Here is a 14,414-nt window from a genome sequence, read left to right as displayed (position 1 = left end):
GCTTTTTATACGAGGGTCCCTCAACAGGCATGACAGCATGAAAGACCCCATTTGCACAAGGTTGGATGCCGAGCTACTCATGTCCCGTTCCTTGTCCTCACTGATCTCATTGAAAGTCTGTTTTTCCCCCCAGCCACGTACAACACCACGGGTACCAGATAGGTGACAACGAGCACCCTGGGATGCCTGCTGTGGTTGGTCTTCCTCCTCCTCAAAGCCACATTCCTCCTCTGACTCCTCTTCCTCAGACTCCTCTTCCAGCGTTGCCGCAGGTCCAGCAAGCGATGCTGATAAGGCTGTTTCTGGTGGTGATGGTGACCACAACTCTTCCTCTTTCTCTTCACGCTCATCTACGGCCAGGGCTTTTTTTCTCAGAGAAAAGGTGGTGGAACTCACCCCCCCTCCCCTGGTCACGCCCCTACCCACCCCTAGGACCGCCCCCTAAAACCGCCCCTTTAGAGAACAGGGATGCAAGTAAAATTTGGGGGGGCTATAAAAGTCCAGCCCAGCAAAGAAACCCCCCAGATGGGGATGGCACTGTTAATGGGGGATCTGGGGATGTCACTGTTAATGGGGGATCTGGGGATGGCACTGTTATGGGGTGGAGGATCTGTGGATGGCACTGTTATGGGGGATCTGTGGATGGCATCCACAGATCCCCCATCCTATAACAGTGCCATCCACAGACCCCCCCATCCTATAACAGTTCCATCCACAGAACCCCCCCTTCCTATAACAGTGCCATCCACAGACCGCCCCCCCACCCCATAACAGTGCCATCCACAGACCCCCCCCTTAACAGTGCCATCCACAGACCCCACCACCCCATAACAGTGCCATCCACAGACCTCCTTCCACCCCATAACAGTGCCATCCACAGACCCCCCCACCCCATAACAGTGCCATCCACAGACCTCCCCCCCTTAACAGTGCCATCCACAGACCCCCCACCCCATAACAGTGCCATCCACAGACCTCCCATTGCCGCTCCAGTACAGTTATAAAATGTGTAATTTAATTTATTAATGATTCATGCTGCCACCACTGTAGTATAACATTCAATATATCCTACTCACAGGGCTACTGTTATATCGTAATGCAGGCCGGCCGGGCAGACGAGCGGCAGCGTGACTGACTGACGTCACGTGCCTGCGCCGCCTGCTTCATTCATAAAATACTCGGCTTTTTCTTGTTGGAGCAGGCGGTCGAACATTAGGAGTGTTGAATTCCAACGTGTCGGGCTGTCGCAAATCAAGCGCCTCACTGGCATGTTGTTTCGCCGCTGAATATCGGAAAAGTGCACCATGGCCATGTAGGAACGCCTGAAATGGCCACACACCTTCCTGGCCTGCTTCAGGACGTCCTGTAAGCCTGGGTACTTATGTACAAAGCGTTGTACGATCAGATTACACACATGTGCCATGCACGGCACATGTGTCAACTTGCCCAAATTCAATGCCGCCAACAAATTGCTTCCGTTGTCACACACCACTTTGCCGATCTCCAGTTGGTGCGGAGTCAGCCACTGATCCACCTGTGCGTTCAGGGCGGACAGGAGTGATGGTCCGGTGTGACTCTCTGCTTTCAGGCAAGTCAACCCCAAGACGGTGTGACACTGTCGTATCCGGGATGTGGAATAGCCCCTGGGGAGCTGGGGGGGTGCAGTTGATGTGGAGCAAGACACAGCAGCAGAAGAGGACTCACCCGAGGAGGTTAGCGAAGAGGATGGAGTAGGAGGAGTAGATGAGGTGGCAGCCGGCCTGCCTGCAAATCGTGGCGGTGTCACCAACTCCTCTGCAGAGCCACGCATTCCATGCTTGGCAGCCGTCAGCAGGTTTACCCAATGCGCAATGTACGTGATATACCTGCCATGACCGTGCTTTGCAGACCAGGTATCAGTGGTCTGATGGACCCTTGCCCCAACACTGAGTGCCAGACATGCCATGACTTCCTTTTCCACAATAGAGTACAGGTTGGGGATTGCCTTTTGTGAAAATAAATTTCGGCCGGGTACCTTCCACTGCGGTGTCCCAATAGCTACAAATTTTTTGAAGGCCTCAGACTCCACCAGCTTGTATGGTAAAAGCTGGCGGGCTAAGAATTCCGACAAGCCAGCTGTCAGACGCCGGGCAAGGGGGTGACTCTGTGACATTGGCTTCCTACGCTCAAACATTTCCTTGACAGACACCTGACTGTGAGAAGATGATCAGGAACTGCTGAAGGTGAGAGGCGGAGTGGCGGATGGTTGAGAGGGGGCAAGGAGGACAGCAGTTGTTGACGTGGCTGAAGATGCTGGACCAGGAGGAGGATAGTGGCTTTGAGTTTGTGTGCTGCTTGTACTCATGTGTTGATCCCATAGGCGTTTGTGATGTGAGATCATGTGCCTTCGCAAAGCAGTTGTACCTAGGTGAGTGTTGGACTTCCCACGACTCACTTTCTTTTGGCACAGGTTGCAAATGGCATTGCTGTTATCAGAGGCAGACACACACAAAAAAGCCACACTGCTGAGCTTTGCAATGACGGCATTCTGGTGGTAGCATTCTGGTGGTGGCAACAGCATGCGTTGATTGGCGTGCTGTCTGGCTGACCCCGGGTGCCGATACATGCTGTCTGACTGTGCCACTAGCTCCTTGCGACGACCTCCCCCTGCTTCCAACTCGTCTCCTCCTCCTCTCTGTCTCCTCATCTGAACTTTCCCCCTGTTCTTCTTCTCTTCGAGCGGGCACCCACGTGGCATCCACGGACACATCGTCATCATCAACCGCTTCACTTGTATCTGACAACTCAGCAAAGGAAGCAGCAGCGGGTACAACATCATCATCATCACACCGTATGTCCATGTGTGTAATGCTGCCTGACTGAGACATATCCCTGTTATCTACCTCCTCTGGCAATAATGGTTGCGCATCACTGATTTCTTCCAACTGATGTGTAAATAACTCCTCTGACAGATCAAGTGAAGCAGCTGTGGTGCTAGTGTTGGTGGTGGCGGCAGGCGGGCGAGTGGTAACTTGAGAGGTGCCCGAAGCTGAGCTGGAGGAGGATGGTGTGTCAAGGTTCCGAGCGGAAGCTGTAGAAGATTGGGTGTCCTATGTTAGCCAGTCAACTATGTCCTTACGAATGAATCTAAGATGGATGCTGTCCTTGCTTTTTGATAGGAGGTGGGAGGGTCTGGGAGGGAGGGTATGCTGCTGATTGGCTGCAATGTGTCTGCTGACTGTGAGGTACAGGGTCGAAGTTTGCTCAATGATGACGTATAGGGGGCGGACCGAACATCGCATATGTTCGCCCGCCGAGGCGAACACGAACAAGCGATGTTCGCCGGGAACTGTTCGCCAGCGAATAGTTCGGGACATCTCTATTCTCCATTTGAATCACATCCTGTAATCGTCCGCAGTCCAGCTGCATACGTCTCTATTGTCTCTTTTCTACTCTCTCTTGCTACCTTAATCCAGATGCTAACTACATCTTCACATGCATGATCCTTAATCCACCGACTGTGGGTGTGCTTGAACCTTTCCCAAACCTCTAAATCAAGGTTTCTATGATTCCAACCTGCTTTTTCGAAAACTTTGTCAACTTTCTTTAATCCATTTTTGCCACCTCTCTTTCCTAACAGTTGTTTAGCAGACTCATACTCTTCGGGAACGCTGTTCTGATTACCCATTGTCTATTCCTGAATCTGTGCTTACTAGGGGGAACCTTAGACGTCTATTTTCTCCCACAGCGGCTTCCCCACCCTATCCTTCCAGGTGTACCTACTGTGTTAGAGCCAAAGCCTCTTTGGGCTTTTGGACCCTTCCCCTAGCTTCCTGCCAGATTCTACACAAATAAACAATGACAAATAGGTAGACAGTTACTTCCAGAACAGTCCCAAGCAATTCCCAGCCTTTTCTAATACTTCCTCTGTCAGTTTGTAGCCCTCAGGGATTTTCATTTTACTTTCCAATCCCTTAACTCAGTGGTGCCCAACCATTTTTCATCTGGGGGCCGCACTAAACATGGAATTAATTTTGCGGGCCAGAACCTGGTAGCTTTGCCAGAAAGAAAAGCAATCATTATTTAAAACGGAAATTACATTTAGATAACACAGTGTTAGAAAGAAACCAGAAATAATTTGTGCACTCACCATTTGATGTAATTTCATGACGTCCACAGATGTTTTCCAGAAACCAGTTTTTAAATGTTCGGGTCAAAGTTTGTCACGTTGATTCTCAGCACAGAATGCGTATGATCGTCAGTAAGCCGAGAGTGTGAGACAGGTTTTGCTCTCTTTAGCACTGAAAAAGTTTGTTCACATACATAAGTACTCGCAAAAGTTGTCAGATAACAAGAAACCAGAAATAATTTCTGCACTCACCATTTGATGTCATTTCATTAATGTGATGTCTGCAGATGTTTTCCAGAAACCAGCTTTGAAATTTTCGGGTCAAAGTTTGTCACGTTGATTCTCAGCACAGAATGCAAATGATCGTCAGTAAGCCGAGCGAAATGTTTGTGGACATAGCTCGGCATAAAAGTCTGGTAGTGCTTTTTCTCGAAATTTGTCCAGTAGTGACGTCTGGGATTGTAAGTCAATCAGTTCCAGCCGTAAATCACCTGGTGCAGTGGATGTGTCGACTGAAAATGGATTTTCGAACAAACGAATATTATTCTTCATGTGGTGAAAATCTGCAAACCTTTCTTCAAAATTTTCACTTAGCAGCTTAAGAAGCTGAACCATTCTTCCTTTTGGGAAGCAAACATTCATGTCTTCCTGATGTACAGGGTGGGCCATTTATATGGATACACCTTTATAAAATAGGAATGGTTGGTAATATTAACTTCCTGTTTGTGGCACATTAGTATATGTGAGGGGGGAAACTTTTCAAGATGGGTGGTGACCATGGCGGCCATTTTGAAGTCGGCCATTTTGAATCCAACTTTTGTTTTTTCAATAGGAAGAGGGTCATTTGAATACATCAAACTTATTGGGAATTTCACAAGAAAAACAATGGTGTGCTTGGTTTTAACGCAACTTTATTCTTTCATGAGTTATTTCCAAGTTTCTGACCACTTACAAAATGTGTTCAATGTGCTGCCCATTGTGTTGGATTGTCAATGCAACCCTCTTCTCCCACTCTTCACACACTGATAGCAACACCGCAGGAGAAATGCTAGCACAGGCTTCCAGTATCCGTAGTTTCAGGTGCTGCACATCTCGTATCATCTGAAGGCAATCGTCTATGCTGTGAAGATACGAGATTATCCAATGCCCTAACACGCGTGAGTTAAGATATCGCGGCGCACTAAAATACATTTTTTATATCAAATGATAAGCTTTTTATATCACTTTATAAGTCCTTATCAAATGATAAGCTTTTATTAACACTTTATATCCCATTTATAACATTTTGATACGGGTTTATACCACTTTTATGTCATTTTGTGATTTGACATCACTTTGATATCATTTTGATATGACTTTTATATATTGGCATGCCCGGGCATGTCCAAAAGACGTATGCTACAATCAAGGATGACAAAATTTAAATCATTTTAAAAAGTTTTATTAATTTTTCTTTATTTACAACACGTCAACTTACATTTTTAGCAACCACTTAGGGACTGACAAGTTTGTGTGTAAGTACAACAGCATATACATAATTGTTTCATGCGCTTCGCTACAAAGGAGCACACAACACTATCATTTTTTCTAAAATCACTCGTAAACATTTTTAATACACTTTCAAAAGGTATTCCTTTAGCTATACAATGTAAGATATAGATGAAATAATGGCCGCAGACCGAACTAGCAACGTCCTGGATTTGTCTGTGTTGATACCTTATAGTCTTAGAATACCGGCGGGTATACTATACACTTTAAGCGACGCTCGATCGACCGAATACTTTGCATTAGCGGTTAACAGAGCGTGACTGTGCCCGATTCTCACAGCGGGCAATACTTGTACTCTTTTGACAAACAGGGAAGCTTGCTGTATTTGGACTTTAAAATGGGGTGCCTCGGCGGACATAAGGCAGAAGGTGTCTTTGTTTCTGGTCAATTTTATCTTTAGATCTAATCCGTTCAGTATTAACTTCTGTTAATTAAATATATCGGCGTAAATGTGTCCCATTAATTCCACAATTCTAAAGCGTGCGGTATTCTGCGCTCTATTGGCGAAGCCGGATTTACGACCGTCGAGAGCCAGGTCATCATGATGGCCGGCTGTGTCTTTATAGAATAAGCCGGCGGTAAATTGGGTCGCTAAAGTTTGAGAATTATAATTTATTAGGGCCTCTATATACGCTCTATACGTATAAAGGTTGCCGCTTCTTGAAATCAATGTGTCGCCGAGCGTTATGTCCAATTGGTTAAAGAGGCTTGTGATAGGGTAGTCAATAAGGGCTACGCGGGAGCCGTCGGGTATAATTGTGTTATCGGGACTAATGATTCTGCAAACGACGTGTAACAGAGTGTTATTTAGGTCGTAATAATATTCACCGCTGCCCGAGATTAAGAATTCCAAAGGCGCGTTGTCGGCGATTGCAGCGATCGGCTGCACCTCTACATAAAGCGATTTTTCAATACTTGTTTGCGTTGGCGGTATTTGAAAGATATCCAGCTCTGATTTGGTGTACTTGGCTGACGCGTTATGTACAAAAACCATAGCGTTTGATTAGAAGATGTCGCCCAGTGAACGACTTCTTGTTTTCTGGCGACGACGTCTCTTAGGTAGCGATACTTTATTCTTAAAATGTGGCAGAACTATGGCGTCGTGGACGCGCTTTATTTTTCGCATTTTCTTGCGAATTTGCACAACGCCGGAGCCTTCCTGCGTTTGCGTAGGCCTATTTATTCGATCCATAAAGGCAGTCGACTCCGCAGCGACAACATCTTTCGCTATTTTCCTAGCGGCCATTTTTATGTGCGGTTTTACAAGTTCTACGCCTTTTCTGAATAGGGGAACGACTCGTCGGAACAAACCACCAAATAAACCCGCGAGACCATAACCATACATGAATTTGTCGCCGTGAAACCCTTCCAAACCATGACCGGCTTGCGTTATGTAATAATGCGTATATGCCTCCGGGTCGCCGTACACTTTCTGAGACAACATTTTAATACGTCGCCGCAGCGCGAGGTCTAAAGTGTAATCCTACGATAGTTTTACCGTATTTGAATTTAACGGGTTTCGCTTGATCCGTGAGTATCGATATTGTAACGGTATCAAAGTGTCGCTTGCAGAGAGGTATATAGTCCGGTCTGTTATACTTTTGCGTGACTATTTCGGTATTTTTACCGCTTAATTCCACAGTTCTCAAAAGCTGAACGTAACTATTGCCGACAAGTTGATGTTGAATGATGTCGGTACAAACAAACATTGTATAAAATCCGGCTTTAATATCGGGATGAATTTTTCTCTTTATAGGTAAAGAATCATTATCTTTTGTTGAAGCTAAATCAGCGTCCACGAAGCGCTCTAAAACAGGTAAACCAGAGTCGTTGTAGCACAAAACGAATAACCCTGAAGGCCCAATATATTGCCCAACCTTTCAAAAGGCATGAACGCGTATAAGCGCGATTTCGTTACATAATGTCACACCGGTGACAGGTTTTAGAAGGTTTGAAAGATTATCTGCACATTAGTGATCTGACAGCCTCTTTTGGTTTTGGTTTCACTTTGTCTGTGTGTTGCTTGTATGTCCACACCTCCTGTTCAGGTGTGGATCATGTGACCTTTGCCTTCTCCTATTTAGTCTGACTTTACCCATCACTCCTTGCTCTGGATAGCTTCATTTGGTTTTTGGAAGAGCTGGAGTGTGGTTCTAGTTGAAGTCCTGTTCATCCATCATCCATCAGCCTCAGAAGTTAAGTGTTCCGTTTGTTGTATTTTGTATTCCCCCCCCCCCCACCTTTGTTGTTTACTAGGCCTCCTTCACCAGAGAAGGAGCGGGTAGTCTCTGCCCTGTCATTACCATTAGGTTTTCTAGGTTCCTGTGTATGGGCATCTCTACCATCGAGAGGTGCCCATACGGATAGGAGTTAGGGCCAGGAACAGGGTTTTATAGGTGGTGACCCTTTTCCTTCCCTAGCGGTGAGGCCTACTGTCTTTTCCCTTCCTTCTTGTTGTCTTTTGGTGTTCTCCCCTACTACATCCGTGACACAAACGGTTCTGTCAATATCGTCGTATCTTAACCGCAATTGATCAGGCGGTATTTTTATAGATTCAAGTTTGTTATTAATTGCTTTGATCAGTTCGTGCATATTAGGGTAATATCCCGATTTAACAAAATACTCTGAGCGGTTCGTCGCGACGCGCGATGTAGAATACGGCATCTCCGGGACCGAAGGTTTCCCACGTATGGGGGTACTGAATCTCCACTAAAGCCACTTCATAAGGGCCTCGAAGATGAATGGCTTTTGCTAATTTAGTGGTGTAATCGGCGATGGTATTTTCGGGGTAAAGTTTGGTGGGGCGTTGCAGGGCAGCGTGATAAAAAACGATCCGTCTTCCATAGTTTACACGCTCATCAACTGTTTTTAAGACACCCAAGAGTTAAAAGTTTCGGGGTATCCGACCCACTTTACCAAATACAACGTTTCTCCCCTAACCACCTTCTTTTTCACGATTTTGTCTATCTGATAAACGCGTCTGTTATCGAGGGGTACTTTTTGGACCTCTTCAGGGTAGAACGAGCCTTCAATGAGCTCGTCAGCCAGATCTTTCAACTTATAAAGGGGTCTGAGTCCCCTAGTGTTTACAGCGTAAATGGTAAATATCTCGTCCGTATAGGTTTGATCATACCCCTTCGCGAACGTTCCCTTATAGCGAACAATTCTGACGTGATCGCCTATTTTTAACAACGGTGTAATGTCCCTAGATATTTCTCCAAATGGTTAAAGAGTTCTCTTTCGTCACATCAACGGGTCGACACCTTATGGTTCTGTGATACGCGTGATTATAACTATACACCAGGTCTTGTAACTTGTCGATGTACTGTACATTCAAAGTAAAAAAAATTACAACGTTAACCATGCCGTCTGTGACAAAGGAGACACTCTCTTTTTAGGTAATAAAGTCCCCCGCGTTATTGGCGATGTTACAAACAATGGCTGCCTAAAAGGAGTACAAGGAGCATCAAAGGGTTCGCCCGACGAACCTCTTTTTAAATTATCGAAAAGTTCTCTCGTTCTTGTATTACCGATAACGGTTGACGGAATGTTCAGCTCTGCGATAGTTTCCATAAAACTATCCCAACCGTGAGGCGCTTTAGACACGACATGGCTCTGCGCAGCTGTGCGAATCAGGTCGATAATCTTGGAACCGGGTATAGCTTGATCTTTGTAAATGAATTCGCCCCTTAGAGTTCCAGTACGACTTGTCACCTGAGCGCCACAGTTTGTTCAACAAAAGTTCAGCATTTTTTCTATAACGTATATTCACATTGTCGAGTATCTTTTTAGTAACGGGGGTGGATTGAGGCGTCATTTGTCAATCGTTGTTGATCGGGCTGCGGCTGTGTAATCAGAGTTAAGGTTGACATTTATTTACCGGACTGTTTGTTGAGCATCAAGTATCTCTGTAACACGGTAGTGTAGCTCTTAATTTTTTCATCATCTGAAAGGTCATTTCTGTGTAGTATTTTGCTAATTTCTAAATGCCGTATGGTGGTTTGACATATGTCATTTGTTTCTACAGACTGTTTTTCAAGCCGGTCCAAATCGCTTTTGGAAACCAGGAACATTTTCTCAGCATACTGCATTATGAACCACCGGCGGTGTTGGCTATCAAGCTAGTGATTAAAGGTATTGCAAAACCGAGCAGCGCTCCTATAAAACCACCGCTCTGGTTCACAACGCGCTTCTTTCCTTTAATGGGGTACTTTTTATGGCTTAATTTCTTTATAGCATCACGCCATATTTTCTGTATATTTTTTTGGGCGCTCTATAAGAGCTATCTTTCCTTTAAGGATATTGAGAGCGATCTCGCCAATAGCAGCTATCAAATCATTACTGGCGTTACGTAATATTGATTTTGGGTCTTCAGATTTGTTTTGACTAACGCTTTTAAAAGATCTCAATTACGTTGGATTCTGTTCGACATCTTTAAAGGTGCAGCGACACTACCGTGAATAATTGTAGAGGTGTGAAATAGTGCATTTTAGAGCTTCTTTTTGCACACATAAGCCGCCGGAAGATCTGGCGGGAACAAACCAGTTCTAAGTCATAGTTCCTCAGGCGTGTCAGATCTTAAATCTATGAGTAAATAGCCGTAAGGCTTGTGTGTAGCATCTTCAAAAGCTTCTAAAAAGAAACTTGTTTTACCGGGGTACATTTGCTGCGCCAACGTACTAATCTGTAATTTATCACGAGGGTTCTTAAAAAGGACCATGTATTTAGTGTTTAAATTTATGGTTCGGCTTTTCTTACTCTGACAAAAAACGTTTTGAATGAGATACATAATGCTCAAGTTTCTGTGGTATTTGGTGAATGCGTTTTGCATTTCAAAATTTTCACAAGCCGCCTCCATTAAATCATCAACGACTGCCAAATTTACCTTGTCCGGCGGGAATGGATCAGCGTCTGTAAAATTTTACGGTATTCCCTTGATAAACCGGATATTTGTAAACAAACGGGTTAGTTCATCGTACAATTTCTGCCGACAAGCGTAAAACCAAATTACGTTATTAGGTTTGTGCGACATTAACGTATCCGATTGTATTAACAAACGTTTAACAAAAAAACTCTTTTCGGAATTTGAGGGGCCTGCTAAAATACATGAAAAAGGGTGTTGAAATTGAGCCGCCATGTTTAATAGCCGAAAGGTAGCATTGTAAAGTCGTCAGTCAGACGTCTCTTTGTGTAGACACACTTTTGCATTTTACGTAACTGTCTTGTCTCTCCGGTCAAACGTTTTCGGTTTCTGAAAATTTAGTTTTGCTCGATACCTATTGTTTTCTGCGTCTCGGGATCGGAGTTGCGTGAGTAGTCCAGTACAAGGTCTTTTAAACTGTCAAAATTAAGTCGGGTGTTAGCGACGTTAAGCGTTATACCCTTAACCTTTAATACAATTTTACCATTGTTGAGTTTGTAACCGTACGTCTTCGGACCCGCGGATACAAACTCGGTAATGTACGTGTCGTTGGGTATTTCGTATAACGTGGTACTCCCTCGCCTCTCCGATCAAGATCGCTCCAAATTAAATTTGCCAATCACTCTTGAAGATTTGGAGTCCGCCGTCGACAGTATAAAAAGCAATACGGCCCCGGACAGAGATGGCTTACCCTTTGAACTATATAGAGTACATCGCAAAACGGTATTGCCCCTCCTTCTTCAAATGTTTAATGAATCTTGGAGGAGTGGTTCACTCCCTCCTTCTTTGAGGGAGGCTTCCATCTCTCTAATTTTGAAGAAGGACAAAGATAAGACTGAAACTGGGTCGTATCGCCCAATTTCATTACTTAATACCGACTACAAGATACTAGCTAAATTGCTTGCTAATAGGCTGAGGGGGGGGTTGTACACTGTCTGATCCATCTGGATTCAGACGGGTTTCATTCCAAAACGAAACATACAATCTAATATCCGTAGAGCCTTTCTTAACATATACGTTGGGGATGGGGAGGACCGCTCCATCCTGTCTTTGGATGCCGAGAAGGTTGGAGTGGTACACACTTTGACAGGTTGGAGTGGCCCTTCCTATGGGGAACTCTGAACAGAATAAACCTGGGTGAACACTTTATTAAGTGGATACAATTGATCTATTGTGGATCCACTGCCAGTGTTAAGATAAACGGGATTGACTCCGAACAGTTCCCTCTACAGCGCGGCACCCGGCAGGGATGTCCCCTCTCACCTCTGATATTCGCCCTGGCGTTAGAGCCCCTTGCATGCAGAATCCGACAGTCTAAAGAGATTGTTGGCTTCGGAGGGAGAGGAAGATAAAATTAGCCTGTACGCGGACGATATTCTTGTTTTCCTGAGGCAGGGGTGGAAAGCCGTCCCACCTGTTATGAATATCTTGGAAGAATATGGTTCACTATCAGGGTATAAAGTAAACTGGGATAAGTCCGAACTTCTCCCCCTTGTCCGAGCACCCCCCGACGGCGCTTTAGGTATCAGGCCACTCGGACTTACTGATTCTATTCGATATCTGGGTATTAGAATCAGTGCAGATTTGACTAGATATAATCCTCTAAATATAATTCCTATGATCAATAAGGTGAGGGAGAAGATTCGCACTTGGCAGAAGCTGCCTTTGTCACAGCTCTATTAGGGTGAATGGGACAAGGGATTAGAAGATCCCAGGTTCTGGCCCCTAAGGGGGGGAAATAGTTATTAAATAAAAAGTAAAAAAAGACACCAATGTTAAGTATAAATCCCCTCTTTCCCAATTTTACATATAAAATATATAAACAATAAATAAATATACATATTACATATCGCCACGTCTGAAAAGTCCAAACTAGTAAAATATTTAAGAAATCTCCTATGCGGTGAACGCCGTAAAAGAAAAACCGTGCAAATCGCCATTTTGTTTAGTCACCTTGTCCACCCAAAAAATAGGATAGGACTGTTCGATTATGGGCCGAACGTTCCATAAAATGCGGAATGCACACTGCTTTTTTGGCGTTTTTATTTTTTTTGCATGGTATCAAGTATCACAATACTCTTTGATAGTATTGAAACAACCCTAACCCCTAGGGCCCTTTTACAAGGAGCGATGAAAGCTCTCCGTCCGCTAATCGGGCTGTGTAAGAGGCCCTTCAATCAACTGACGAGCAATTGCTGACTTTGTGCATGTACTGTATGCACTTACTGTACGCTGCAAAATCCGGACCCTGCAGACTTCTCTCTGGTGTCGGCAGTGTGTTGTACCGTGTAACCAGGGCGGCACGCTGCCTACAGTATAGAGAAGTATGAGTTAAAAGAGGAAAGACAAGACATGAATTCCACATCCAGCTGCTATGCTTTGATCTCATCCCTGCTACTTTTGCAGAAAACATCGCTAAGTAGCACCATGTGAACAGTTAGTAACATAGTACATAAGGCCGAAAAAAGACATCTGTCCATCCAGTTCGGCCTGTTTATCCTGCAAGTTGATCCAGAGGAAGGCAAAAAAAAACTGAGGTAGAAGCCAATTTTCCCGACTCCAATCAGGCAATCAGAATAACTCCCTGGATCAACGACCCCTCTCTAGTAGCTATAGCCTGTAATATTATTACACTCCAGAAATACATCCAGGCCCCTCTTGAATTCCTTTATTGTACTCACCATCACCACCTCCTCAGGCAGAGAGTTCCATAGTCTCTATTCTCTTACCGTAAAGAATCCTTTTCTATGTTTGTGTACAAACCTTCTTTCCTCCAGATGCAGTGGATGTCCCCTCGTCACAGTCACAGTTCTGGGGATAAATAGATGATGGGAGAGATCTCTGTACTGACCCCTGATATATTTATACATAGTTATTAGATCTGCCCTCAGTCGTCTTTTTTTCTAAAGTGAATAACCCTAATGCTGATACTCTTTCAGGGTACTGTAGTCAACCCATTCCAGTTATTACTTTAGTTGCCCTCCTCTGGACCCTCTCCAGCTCTGCTATGTCTGCCTTGTTCACAGGAGCCCAGAACTGTACACAGTACTCCATGTGTGGTCTGACTAGTGACTTGTAAAGGGGCAGGACTATGCTCTTATCACGGGCATCTATGCCCCTTTTGATGCAACCCATTATCTTATTGGCCTTGGCAGCCGCTGCCTGACACTGGTTTCTACAGCTTAGTTTTCTGTTCACTAAAATTCCTAGGTCCCTTTCCATGTCAGTGTTACCGAGTGTTTTACCATTTAGTATGTACGGGTGACTTGCATTATTCCTTCCCATGTGCATAACTTTTACATTTGTCAGTGTTAAACCTCATCTGCCACTTATCTGCCCAAGCCTCCAATCTATCCAGATCCCTCTGTAGTAGTATACTGTCCTCTTCAGTGTTAATTACTTTACACAGTTTAGTGTCATCTGCGAAAATTGATATTTTACTATGCAAGCCTTCTACAAAATCATTAATAAATATATTGAAGAGAATAGGGCCCAATACTGACCCCTGAGGTACCCCACTAGTGACAGTGACCCAATCTGAGTGTGTACCACTAATAACCACCCTCTGTTTTCTATCATTGAGCCAGTTACTTACCCACTTACAGACGTTTTCTCCCAGTCCAAGCAGTCTCATTTTATATACCAATCTTTTATGTGGTACAATGTCAAATGCTTTGGAGAAGTCCAGATATACGACATCCATTGATTCGCTGCTGTCAAGTCTAGAACTTACCTCCTCCATAGAAACTGATTAAATTAGTTTGACATGACCGATCCCTCATGAAGCCATGCTGATATGGCGTTATTTGCTTATTTCCGTTGAGATGATCTAAGATA

Source organism: Bufo bufo, chromosome 6 (assembly GCF_905171765.1).
Source record: "Bufo bufo chromosome 6, aBufBuf1.1, whole genome shotgun sequence".
NCBI lineage: Eukaryota > Metazoa > Chordata > Amphibia > Anura > Bufonidae > Bufo > Bufo bufo.
The sequence above is the reverse complement of the archived record's forward strand: the minus strand, read 5'-3'. Positions refer to the sequence as shown.